The sequence below is a fragment of the Pollicipes pollicipes genome, unplaced genomic scaffold (assembly GCF_011947565.3).
Source record: "Pollicipes pollicipes isolate AB1234 unplaced genomic scaffold, Ppol_2.1 Scaffold_6052;HRSCAF=7182_pilon_pilon_pilon, whole genome shotgun sequence".
NCBI lineage: Eukaryota > Metazoa > Arthropoda > Thecostraca > Pollicipedomorpha > Pollicipedidae > Pollicipes > Pollicipes pollicipes.
The window spans coordinates 17,477,672-17,491,494 of NW_023596805.1; the positions used below are offsets into that span (position 1 = coordinate 17,477,672).

General features: G+C 46.0%; 2 non-coding genes across 2 annotated transcripts; both read right to left on the reverse strand.

The window, feature by feature from the left end:
- Positions 1-7,204: 7,204 nt before the first annotated feature.
- On the reverse strand, positions 7,205-7,277 carry TRNAV-CAC (transfer RNA valine (anticodon CAC)). Its single transcript has one exon. It is a non-coding gene; the product is annotated as a tRNA-Val (tRNA).
- A 4,623-nt stretch (positions 7,278-11,900) lies between these two features.
- TRNAV-UAC (transfer RNA valine (anticodon UAC)) lies at positions 11,901-11,973 on the reverse strand. Its single transcript has one exon. It is a non-coding gene; the product is annotated as a tRNA-Val (tRNA).
- Between the last annotated feature and the right edge of the window lie 1,850 nt (positions 11,974-13,823).

The following is a 13,823-nucleotide window of genomic DNA, read 5'->3' on the forward strand; positions in this document are numbered from 1 at the left end:
CCCCCCCCCCCAACCGATTTTAGAAAGTGACATCCTTGGTCAGCCATGGTTTCCTAAAGTATATATGGAAACAAGATTGTGACGTCATCGCGGAGCTTCTTTATTTTCCATAGCATTGCAGGCCCGGAGGAAAAGTCTTTTTCAGAAGCAGTTTTGGTGCACATTACAATGAGGAAAACGTTGCCTCTCTGGTACGCGAGGTGTACTTTCGGCGTACAATACCACTGCTTCAAAATGCAATCCATTTTGCGCGGATATTCGCTCGTATGGGTAGCGCCAGTGGTAACAATAACTGGTTTATAGACGTTTATGAGTTCATTAGTTCATCGGTTAATGACGCTCATCTAGTTTTCCTAGATGCTTACCTCGTGCCTCCTAAAGCGTTCTCCTCGTTTGAATACAAGCTGTGATTTATGTGTTTGAAATATCTAAGATCTCGCATGTCTTATTGTGTTTGGTAACCGAGGCATACTCTCGGCCCAAACATCTTCCATTCTATTCTGAGTGTCGCAGAAGGTCTCGGCACTGTATTGTTCACCAGCATGTGACCGCTGGACTTGACGTTGAATTGAATGTTTGGCAGCTGCTTGTCGTCTCAATAGAGGCTTTTAACAATCCCAAATATAAGTTGCGTAACATTTGCTGTACTTTGTCCACGTCTTTTTGTGTTCCATCTTCCTCAACTGTTTATTTGTGAAGTTGCAACTCATATGCTGATGTCGGATCATTTCAAATGTGTCGACCACACCGCAAAACAGCATGCTGTGAAACGAATGGTCTTTGCTCTGTGCATACGTAGAAAGATGCGACAAGATCACGAAAGTGTTACCCTTTCTTGTCTGGGCAGCATGGCATGCTAGCTAATATAGTTAGGTGAGACACTACGGTCTGTTGGGAAATGGCAAGTGTACCGCCATGTTGGTTTTGTGTTTGAAAACGATTCGTCATACAACCTGTTGAGAAAATACGTCGCAATCTTAATTAAGCGACCTGATATAACACGTGGCGCTCACGCGATCACCCCACGCGCTTAATGGAAGTCAGCAAAGCTCATAACGCATCGGTTTAAGGTGAGCGAGTTGACGGAAGAATAACACTAACCTCAAGGATACGTTCTGTCTGTTTAAGAGATGCAGCCAATATGCCGTGTGGAAGTAAGTACAGCACCGATAAAATTACTAACTAGCGTGTGCACCAACGTGTGCAATGCACGGGATGTAATACATATGTAGAAAACAAATGCGACATCCACATATGATAGGATGCCAGATTATTATGCATGTTTAGGTATGACGTATGGCAGAGTGGGCAACCAAAGCTCCTGCCTTGTCAATGACTAGATCCGTCTCTGCGCGGCCGCGTCAGTGGCGGGCGGGCGACGTAACCACGGGCGACATATCCACGGGCAACATAACCATGAGTGACGTAACCACGGGAGACGTAACCATGGGAAACGTAACCAAAGGAGACATAACACGGGCGACATAACCACGGGGAAAGTAACCACGGGAGACTTAACCATGGGCGACGTAGCCACAGTAGACGTAACCATGGGCTGTCATGACTTGGCTCGGATTTGCGTGGCATACGATAGGCAGAGGCATTGCTTAAGGCCCACATAGACACGAAACTATGCACAGAACATGATACTTATTGAAGTGAGCAGAGCAATAGCCCCATGTGTTCACATGTTATTGAATGTGACCTGCTGCCCAGGGGATGGCGCCATGAAGCTGCCGAATGTAAAGCCCAGTAAAAACAATGAGCAGGTTTGTTACGCTATTGTTAAGGATTGAGGGTGAGCAACTGCAACATTTGGGTTGCAGTAGAGCCAATACGGTTCTTCTGATCCATTTTCTGATCTTGTTTTATTTGCAAGCTTTCATCGAGCTCTCCTTTCATGATTCGGTTCCATCACACCTGCCCAACTTTGCCTGGTGTCGACATTATCGGAAAGCTATATCGGATAAGGTGACAAGACATCACACGGCATGCATCAGAACAGCAACTGTAGATCCTCTGGCTGTCTGACGTCACATGCCGTCAGCTGGCGGCGTTGCGCGTTCGGGGCATTAGCCTGCAAGGGGTAATGGACGAGTTTGCGGGGCCAAACGTAGGGAGTAGTAGAGAGACTGACTAGCAATCAATCAAACTTCACATGGCGGAGCGACTTACGTAAATCAACATAAACCCCGAGTGTGGTCCCACTACCAACCTAAAACCTGTTTCCGCCCGGGCTCGAACCGGGGACCTTCCGCGTGTAAAGCGCACGTCATAACCACTACACTACGGAAAGGATGTACAACATCATTAGACCATGTCGGCGGGCTGCTAGCAAACATAGGATTGGAAGACATCGACCCATTTTATTTTATTATATAATTCATGTTATGGGCTTTGCGCACTGTGCTTTGTTACTATTTGGAAACATGATTAGCCTTAATTACCCGGATAACGTGTCACTTCTCCTGACATGGCACCGGATGACCTGACCCTGATTTATCTGATCATCTGATCTTGACAAAAAGTGGCATAAGCCCATGAATAATGATAGAGCCACTCACGTCTCTAATAGATACGTCTAGCACAACCTATAAAAACGATGCAAGACATATCAAAATCGCTCTCCATTTTTAAGCAAAGGCACTGTACACCGAAAATATACTTGGCGTACGAGGGAGGTCACGTTTTTCCTAATGTGCCGCAAAACTGCCTCTGGAAATACCTTTTGCTTTGGGCTCACGATGCTAGAGCTTGGATGCACAGCACAGGACGTTAGTCTCCAATCATCAAGTACTAACTGGAATACATGGGTCGTTGTCTCAATGTCATCTTTTCAAGCAGTCCCGTCGCCAGGGTCTGAGAGAGTACCACATTGCTACCGTAATGTAGTGGTTATCACGTCCGCTTCACGCGCAGAGGGTCCCCAGTTCGAGCCCGGGCGGAAGCAGCTTTTGAGATGATCAGAAAGTATTTTAGATGAGATTATTTTTCTGGAATTACACGCACTGTTCTAGGGCGACGAGGCCCTTCGTTAGATAATCATAGGACCCCATACAGGATTCAAATTGTCGGCATTTATTTCCTTGGGTAAGATGCATATAACCTGATAACTGCGCACAAGTCCTCAGTGCCTCACCCCCTTGTCTACAACACGGCCCATGAGGCTTCCCTTTCAGAAGACAAAATTTGTTCGGTCCAAGTTTTGAGCCGGCCCAGGGCCGGCTCATACCTTTTGGGATTTGCTTCAGCCCCTGACTCACAACTTTTCTCAAGTGCTTGGTCCAGTTCAACTTGTTGCTTGCGTTCACTCAGTTGACTTATGACTCAAGCAGCTTTCCAAAACAAAGATGCGATGCAGTTCTGGCTCGTTGCCTTATGTAATGTGAGCCTCATAGCTAAATCACACACACACACACACAAACACACACACGCATATATATATATATATATATATATATATATATACATATACATACCTCTCTTTCTGCCTCTCTCTCCCTCTCTCTCTCTCTCTCTCTCTCTCTCTCTTTCTCTTATGGTGCGGCAAGTAGGCACAAGTAGTCTAGTAGTAAGCTTATAGTTAGAGCCTAGTTAATGCAGCGCAGGAAACAATACGTTCCCTGTAATGTGTTACCAACCAGCTCTTTCAAGTCTCAGCCCTAGGCAAGCACATTCATTCTACCTGGCACCTGGCACTTACGACCCAGACCTATCAGTTATAAAGAACGCAATGTGGATTAGATTGGACTAAACCTGACAGTTGGCGGTGTGCGCCTGTAGAGTGTCAGCCAAGTGCATTCGCACGTAGGTAACCACATTTCCACCAATCAGTGCCAGCCATTCCGTCGGCGATGGCATGTCAACAATTCAACATCAGGTTGCAGTCCTTGCAGTAGCGGCTACTTAGCATAAGATAACAAACATATAATAAACTTACCTTACTTAAGTTTTAAGTATGGCAAGTTGTGATTTCACTTGTCACAAACAAGCCCAGCAGAAATCCCCTTTCATTTGACGCCTGACTTCCGGTCAGAAATTAACTGAACAGAACTGAACTGAACAACTGAACGAGGGATAAGCTAACGCAGGCACCGACTGTCGTTTCTGCCAGGTTTTCCTAATTTGCCATTTTCACTTGAGCCTTATCTTTCACATACACAACACTTTTTTGGAAGTGATCACCTCATGATTCAGCTTACCAACGTTACAAAGAATGGGTTTCAGCATATGGCTCAAAGCAGCATTTGTCCTGGTGAATCGATTCAGCATACGGATCATCCCAAAATGACTGAATTATCAGTCGATTCATAATTAAACTCGAGAAGCACACAAGTCTGGTGAGGAGGCCCAATTTTGTCCAGGAGGCCTCCTAGAAAATCCAGCCCCCACCCCAACTACAAGAACGTGGCGCCGCCCCTGAACGGGGTGTCACGTTGCATTATTTCGGTAGGGATAAGGTCCCTCTCCAATGCTGACTTGAACTCCTTCAATGCTCTTATCAGCCCCCCCCCCCCGCACCCCTATCTCTATGAGCAAACAGAGGAATACTGACCACTGGAATGCGGCAAATGGCCGCTCTGAATTGGTGGCACACTCGTTGCCTAAGCAAATCACAATCAATATCATTGTCCTCATGCATCATAATAATGTCATAATCACATCAGCTGAAAAGAGGATGGCATTCTCCAACATCAAACACTTCTTTGGGAACGAAAAATTATTTCTTTGGATTGTCGGTCCGAAAGCTGTTTTTTGGTGTTGAGGAGTGGCACCCGTTTTTCAGCTGATTTGGTTATAATAGCTATGATATTTGATAATAATGGTGCCGAGAGTATTGTGTTTAGGCATCTAAGGTATCACCAGTTCACTGTATAACAGAATGTAGCATCGGGGAGGTAAATCTAAGTGGTCAAAGTCCTGGGCAATATCGGGATTTGAGTGAAGGTTAGGTCAACTTTATTGGTTTATCCCCCCCCCCTCGCGCCCCACCGATTTTAGAAAGTGACATCCCTGGTCATCTCTGGTCTCCCAAAGTACATGTGGGAACAAGATCGTGGAATCATCGCGTGGCTTCTTAGTTTTATATAGCATTGTATGCCCGGAAGAAAGAATCTTTTTCAGAGGCAGGTTTAGTGCACATTACGATGAGGAAAACGTTGCCTCTCTGGTATGCAGAGTGCACTTTCGGCGTTCAATACCATTGCTTCAAATTGCAAGTCATTTGCACGGATATTACATCGCTGTCATGGGTGGTGCTAGTGGTAACAGTAACTAGTTTATAGACGTTTATGAGTTCATGGGTTCATAAGCTAATGCTGCCTATCCAGTTTTCCTGGATGCTTACCTCCTGCATCCCAAAGCGTTCTCCTCGTTTGAATACAAACTTTGATTTCTGGGTTTGAAATATCTAAGATTTAGCATGACCTATTGTGTTTGGTAACCGAGGCATACTCTCAACCCAAACATCTTCCATTCTTTTCTGAATGGCGCAGAAGGTCTTGGCACTGTATTGTTCACCAGCATGTGGCCGCTGGACTTGACGATTAATTTAATGTTTGGCAGCTGCTTGTTGTCTCAATGGACGATTTTAACAATCCTTAATATTAGCCGCGTAACATTTGCTGCACTTTGTCCACGTCTTTTTGTGCTCCATCTTCTCCAACTGTTTAGTTGTGAAGTTACAACTCATATGCAAATGTCAGACCATTTCAGGTGCGTCGACCACACCGCAAAACAGCATGCTATCAAACGAGTTGTCCTTACTCTGTGTACAAATGGAAAGATGCGACAAGATCACCAAAGTGTTACCCTTTCTTGTTTGGACAGCATGGCAGGCTAGCTGATATAATTATATGAGACACTACGGTCTGTTGGGAAATGGCAAGGGTGCCGCCATGTTGGTTTTGTGTTTGAAAGCGATTCGTCATAGAAGTTGTGTAGAAAATGCATCGTGATGTTAATTAAGCGACCTGACATAACACGTGGCGCTCGCGCGATCACCCCACGCGCTTAATGGAAGTCAGCAAATCTCATAACGCATCGGTTTAAGGTGAGCGAGTTGACGGAAGAATAACACTAACCTCGAGGATACGTTCTGTCTGTTTAAGAGATGCAGCCAATATGCCGTGTGGAAGTAAGTACAGCACCGATAAAATTACTAACTAACGTGTGCACCAACGTGTGCAATGCACGGGATGTAATACATATGTACAAAACAAATGCGACATCCACATATGATAGGATGCCAGATAATTATGCATGTTTAGGTATGGCGTATGGCAGAGTGGACAACCAAATCTCCTCCCTTGTCAATGACTAGATCCGTCTTTGCGCGGCCGTGTCAGTGGCGGGCGGGCGACGTAACCACGGGCGACATAACCACGGGCAACGTAACCATGGGTGACGTAACCACAGGAGACGTAACCATGGACAACGTAACCAAAGGAGGCATAACACGGGAGACATAACCACGGGGAAAGTAACCACGGGAGACGTAACCATGGGCGACGTAGCCACAGTAGACGTAACCATGGGCTGGCATGACTTGGCTCGGATTTGCGTGGCATACGAAAGGCAGAGGCATTGCTTAAGGCCCACATAGACACGAAACTATACACAGAACATGATACTTATTGAAGTGAGCAGAGCAATAGCCAAATGCGTTACACATGTTATTGAATGTGACCTGATACCCATGGGATGGCGCCATGAAGCTGCCGAATGTTAAGCCCAGTAAAAATAATGAGCAGGTTTGTTACGCTATTGTTAAGGATTGAGGGTGAGCAACTGCAACATTTGGGTTGCAGTAGAACCAATACGGTTCTTCTGATCCATTTTCTGATCTTGTTTTATTTGCAAGCTTTCATCGAGCTCTCCTTGCATGATTCGGTTCCATCACACCTGCCCAACTTTGCCTGGTGTCAACATTATCGGAAGAGTATATCGGATAAGGTGACTAGACATCACACGGCATGCATCAGAACAACAACTGTAGATCCTCTGGCTGTCTGACGTCACATGCCGTCAGCTGGCGGCGTTGCACGTTCGGGGCCTCAGCCTGCAACGGGTACTGGACGAGCTTGCGGGGCCAAACGTAGAGTGGTGGAGAAACTGACTAGAAATCAATTAAACTTCACATGGCTGAGCGACTTACGTAAATCAACATAAACCCCTAGCATGTTCCTACTACCAACCTAAAACCTGTTTCCTCCCGGGCTCGAACCGGGGACCTTCCGCGTGTGAAGCGGACGTGATAACCACTACACTACGGAAACGGTGTATAACAGACTTAGATGCTGTTGGCGGGCTGCTAGCAAACATAGAATTGGAAGACATCGACCCATTGTATTCTATTATATAAGTCATGTTTGGGCTTTACGCACTGTGCTTTATTACGCACTGTGCTTCATCTGGAAACATGGTAAGCCTTAATAACCCTGATATCGTGTCACTTCTCCTGACATGGCACTGGATGACTTGACCATGATTTATCTGATAATCTGATCTTGACCAAAAGTGGCATAAGCCCATAAAAAATACAGCCACCCACGTCTCCAATGATTGTTTTTAGCATAACCTGTGTAAACGATGTAAGATCTATCCAAAATCGCCTTCGATTTTGAAGCCAAGACACTGCACACCGAAAGCATACCTGGCGTACGAAAGGAGTCACGTTTTTCCTAATGTGCCGCAAAGCTGCCTCTGGAAAGTACCCTCTGCTATGGGCTCAAGATGCTAGAGCTTACCAAGAAACCCTGCGATGACGTGACGATGCTGTTACAAGACATGTTATATATATATATATATATATATGTATATATATATATATATATATATATATATATATGTCTTGGTATGACAAATAGGTACAAGTAGCCAGGTAGTAAGCTGATAGTTTAAACCTACTTGATACAGTGCACGAGCACTTCTCAACGCAGGTCTTACCAACGAGCTCTTTCATGTCTCCGTTCTAGGCAAGCATATTTTACCTGGCACCTGGCACTTACGACGCAGACCTATCAGTTATTAAGCACGCAATGTGGATTAGATGGCACTATACCTGACAGTTGGCGGTGTGCGCCTGTAGAATGTCAGCCAAGTGCATTCGCACGTAGGTAACAGCATTTCCACGAATCAGTGCCAGCCATGTCGTCGGCGATGTCATGTCAACAATTCAACATCAGGTTACAGTCCTTACGTAGCGGCTACCTAGCGGCTACCTAGCAAGTCAACAAACATATTATAAACATGCCTTATTTAGGTTGTAAATATAACAAGCTATGATTGCACTTGTCACAAACAAGCCCAGCAGAAATCCACTCCATTCGACGCCAGACGTCCGGTCAGCAACTAACTGAAGTGAACAGAGCTGGACAGCTAAACTAGGGATGAGCTAACGTAGGCACCGGCTGTCGTTTCTGCCAGGTTTTCTTGATTTACCATCTTCACCCGAGCCTTATCACTCACTCACACAACATTGTTCGAAATGATCACCCCATAATTCAGCTTACTAAATTTACGAATAATGGGTTTCAGCTCATGACTCAAAACGGCATTTGTCCTGGTGAGTCGAATCAGCTCACGGCTCATCTCAAAATTACTGAATCGTGAGTCGATTCATACTTAAACTCGAGAAGCACACAAGTCTGGTGAGGAGGCCCAATTTTGTCCAGGAGGCCTCCTAGAAAATACAGCCTCCACTGCAACTCCAAGTACGTAGCGCCGCCCCCGAACGGGGCGTCACGTTGCATAATTTCGGGAGGGATGAGGCCCCTACCCCAATGCTGACTTGAGCCCCTTCAATGCTCTCCTTAGCCTCCTCCCCCCCGCACCCCTATCTCTATGAGCAAACACAGGAATACCGACCATTGAAATGCGGCAAAAGGCCGCCCTGAATTGGTGGTACACTCTGTACCTAAGCACATCACAATCAACATCATTGTCCTCATACATCATATTGTCATAATCACATCAGCTCAAAAGAGAATGACATTCCTCAATATCAAGCACATCTTTGGGGACGAAAAATTATTTCTAGGATTACCGTTCCCAAAGTTGTTCTTTGGTGTTGAGGAGTGGCACCCCTTTTTAAGCTGATGTGGTTATGATAGCTATGATATTTGATGATAATGATTCCGAGCGTAATACGTTTAGGTACCTACAGTATCACCAGCTCACTGTTTAAAAAAAATCTAGCATCGGGGAGGCAAATCCAAGCGGTCGAAATCCTGGGCGATATGGGGATTTGAGTAAATGTTAGGTCAACTTTATTGGTTCAACCCGCACCGCCCCACCCCCCCCCCCCCCCCCCCCACCGCCCCCAACCGATTTTGGAAAGTGACATCCCTGGCCAGCCCTGGTCTCCCAAAGTATATGTGGGAACAAGATTGTGACGTCATCACGGAGCTTCTTTATTTTCCGTAGCACTGTAGGCCCGGAGGAAAAGTCTTTTTCAGAGGCAGTTTTGGTGCACATTACAACAAGGAAAACGTTGCCTCTCTGGTACGCGAAGTGTACTTTCGGCGTCCAATACCATTGCTTCAAATTGCAGGCCATTTTGCGCGGATATTACATCGCTCGTATGGGTAGTGCCAGTGGTAACAATAACTGGTTTATAGACGTTTATGAGTTCCTGGGTTCATCGGCTAATAGCGCTCATCCAGTTTTCCTAGATGCTTACCTCCTGCCTCCTAAAGCGTTCTCCTCGTTTGAATACAAGCTGTGATTTCTGTGTTTGAAATATCTAAGATCTCGCATATCTTATTGTGTTTGGTAACCGGGACATACTCTCGACCCAAACATCTTCCATTCTATTCTGAATGGCGCAGAAGGTGTCGGCACTGCATTGTTCACCAGCATGTGGTTGCTGGACTCGACGTTGAATTTAATGTTTGGCACTTGCTTGTCTCAATAGAGGCTTTTAACAATCCCGAATATTAGTTGCGTAACTTTCGCTGTACTTTGGCCTCGTCTTTTTGTGTTCCATCTTCCTCAACTGTTTATTTGTGAAGTTACAACTCATATGCTGATGTCGGATCATTTCATATGAGTCGACCACACTGCAAAATAGCATGCTGTGAAACGAATGGTCTTTACTCTGTGCATATGTAGAAAGATGCGACAAGATCATGAAGACATTAACCTGTCTTGTTTGGCCAGCATGACAGGCTATCTAATATAGTTATGTGAGGCACTACGATCTGTTGGGAAATGGCAAGGGTGCCGCCATGCTGGTTTTGTGTTTGAAAACGATTGGTCATATAAGCTGTCGGGAAACTAATAATAAGACGACCTGAAAAAGCATGTGGCGCTGATGCGATCACCCCTCGCGCTTAATGGAAATCAACAAAGCTAAACGCATCGGTATAAGGTGAGCGGGTTGACGGAAGAATAACACTAACCTCTAGGATACGTTCTGTCTGTTTAAGAGATGCAGCCAGTACGCAGCCAGTACCGAATGGTCTTTACTTCTGTGCATATGTAGAAAGATGCGACAAGATCATGAAAATGCCACCCTTTCTTGTTTGGGCAGCATTACAAGCTAGCTAATATAGTAATATGAGACGCTCCGGTCTGTTGGGAAATGGCAAGGGTGCCGCCATGATGGTTTTGTGTTTGAAAACGATTTGTTATTTCAGCTGTCGAGGATATACATCGCAATGTTGATTAAGCGACCTGACATAACATGTGGCGCTCACGCGATCACCCCTCGCGCTTAATGGCAGTCAGCAAAGCTCATAACGCAGCCGCATAAGGTGAGCGGGTTGACGAAAGAATAACACTAACCCCAAGGATATGTTCTGTCTGTTTAAGAAATGCAGCCAGTACGCCGTGTAGAAGGAAGTACAGCACCGAGAAAACTACTAACTAACGTGTGCACCAACGTGTACAATGCACAGGATGTAATACATCTGTACAAAACAAATGCGACATCCACATATGATAGGATACCAGATAATTATGCATGTTTAGGTATGGCGTATGGCAGAGTGGGCAACCAAAGCTTCTCCCCTGTCAATGACTACACCCGTCTTTGCGCAGCCGCGTCAGTGGCGGGCGGGTGACGTAACCACGGGTGACATATCCACGGGCAAAATAACCATGGGTGATGTAACCACGGGAGACGTAACCATGGGCAACGTAATCAAGGGAGACATAACACGGGCGACAAAACCACGGGGAACGTACCCACAGGTGACGTAACCATGGGCGACGTAACCACAGTAGACGTAACCATGGGCTGACATGACTTGGCCCGGATTTGTGTAGCATACGATAGGCAGAGGCATTACCTAGGGCCCAGATAGACACGAAGTTATACACAGAACATGATACTACTTGGGGTGAGCAGAGCAATAGCCAAATGCGTTACACATGTCATTAAATGTGACCTGATACCCAGGGGATAGCGCCATGAAGGTGCCGAATGTTAAGCCCAGTAAAAATAATGAGCATATTTGTTACGCTAATGTTAAGGATTGAGGGTGAGCAACTGCAACATTTGGGTTGCACCAATACGGTTCTTCTGATCCATTTTCTGATCTTGTTTTATTTGCAAGCTTTCATCGAGCTCTCCTTTCATCATTCGGTTCCATCACACCTGCCCAACTTTGCCTGGTGTCAACATTATCGGAAAGCTATATCGGATAAGGTGACTAGACATCACACGGCATGCATCAGAACAGCAACTGTAGATCCTCCGGTGACGTCACATGCCGTCAGCTGGCGGCGTTACACGTTCGGGGCCTCAGCCTGCAACGGGTAATGGACGAGTTTGCGGGGCCAAACGTAGACGGTAGTGGAGGGACTGACTAGCAATCAGTCAAACTTCACATGGCTGAGCGACTTACGTAAATCAACATAAACCCCTATTATGGTCCTACTACCAACCTAAAACCTATTTCCGCCCGGGCTCGAACCGGGGACCTTCCGCGTGTAAAGCGGACGTCATAGCCACTACACTACGCAAACGATGTAGAACGTCATCAGACCATGTTGGCGGGCTGCTAGCAAACATAGGACTGGAAGACATCGACCCATTGTATTTTATTACATAATTAATATTTTGGGCTTTACGCACTGTGCTTTATTACTATCTGGAAACATGATAAGCCTTAATTACCCGGATAACGTGTCACTTCTGACATGGCACCGGATGACCTGACCCTGATTTATCTGTTCATCTCATCTTGACGAATAGTGGCATAAGCCCATGAATAATGATGGAGCCACTCACGTCTCGAATAATTACGCTTAGCACCACCTATAAAAACGATGCAAGACATATCAAAAATCGCTCTCCATTTGGAAGCAAAGGCACTGTACACTGAAAATATACCTGGCGTACGAGGGAGGTCACGTTTCTCCTAATGTGCCGCAAAACTGCCTCGAGAAAATACCTTTTGCTTTGGGCTCACGATACTAGAGCTTACCAAGAAACGCTGCGATGACGTCACGATGTTGATACCAGACATACTTTGGGGGCACCAACGATACCAATATTCTAGCAATGTTTTTTGGTAATTTGCGCACGACGCTCCACATCAGCGTACCTCCGGCTGCCAAACCGATGAAAGAGAGTATCCCACTGTGCTGAAGTCTCATCGGTATAGGTTCCGAAGAGTGATGGGTGATGGGGTCCATTCGTTTTTAGACAGATACCATTTGCGCAGTAAAAACATCTACCTCTGTTATCATTTGCTCGTTTCACGCCAAAAGCGGCGTCTTCCTGGTTGCAGTTCCAATCGAAACAGAAGTGCTGCTGGAGACGGCCTTCATGTTTATACGATCGGCTTCTGGGCGGGCAAGATATGGCCTAGGCTGGCCTGGTCATAACGATATGGCCAAGGTTGTCTGGAACTTTGCTCTTTGCTAAAAATCTCCGCAACGCATGTCGCAACGCAGCTGATTTCTCGGAAATCATGCTCACAGTGAAACGTAACCAGGACATTACGATTGACACAAGTCAGTCGAATGACACATGTGAATCGATGCGCACTGCTTTGTACATGCACTCGTGCGCAAACGGCAGATTCGAAGACTTGGAGACCTTTTTCATGGTTGTCGTCAAATTTCAGCGACCCGATCAAAGGCATGAAACAGACTTCGCTGTGTAGGTGCATGTATCATATACAAATTAGCCACTCCAGTCCAATGCCGTTACATTCATTGCGACCCAAGCAAACGGCAAAATTAATGTATCAGATACAAATCAGCCACCTCAGTCCAATGCTGTTACATTCATTGCGTCCTCAGCAAGCGGCCAGGAACCAATCAATGTGATGCTTTCCAAACACAATGTTGAAAATAACGCGCCAGTGCCTCTGCTGAGCAAACGGGACTAGTGAAATTTCCTGTATGGAAAGTCCAGTTTATGTGGCAAAATCTACCCAATGGTTTGCGAAGTTCGCAATGATTTGGTCACAATCGCTTAGAACGTCCGCCGTTGCCGAGCTTTCTATTTGTTGCTCTTGTCGGCGCATGTTGCCACGCTCATCAGTACATTACGTAACGCCCTATTTATTAAGTGCTAAGTGGGATGCATGAGTCGATGTCTCCCAGTCATGTATTTTCCAGCAGCTCGCCGCCAGCGTCTAAAAACGCCTCATAATGCTTTCGTAGTGTGGTGGTTATCACGACTGCTTCCGACGCGGAAGGTCACTGGTTCGAGCCCGGGAAGAAGCAGGTTTTGAGGATCATTTTGATTTGCGTCTGTTATGTCCTCTCTGCACATCACCCCTGTGGATCTCTAGCTAGAAGCTTGCTGATAGTTTACGAGATGTGCTCAGTCTGGTGAAGTTTGGCTGGTTGCCAGGCCGTCT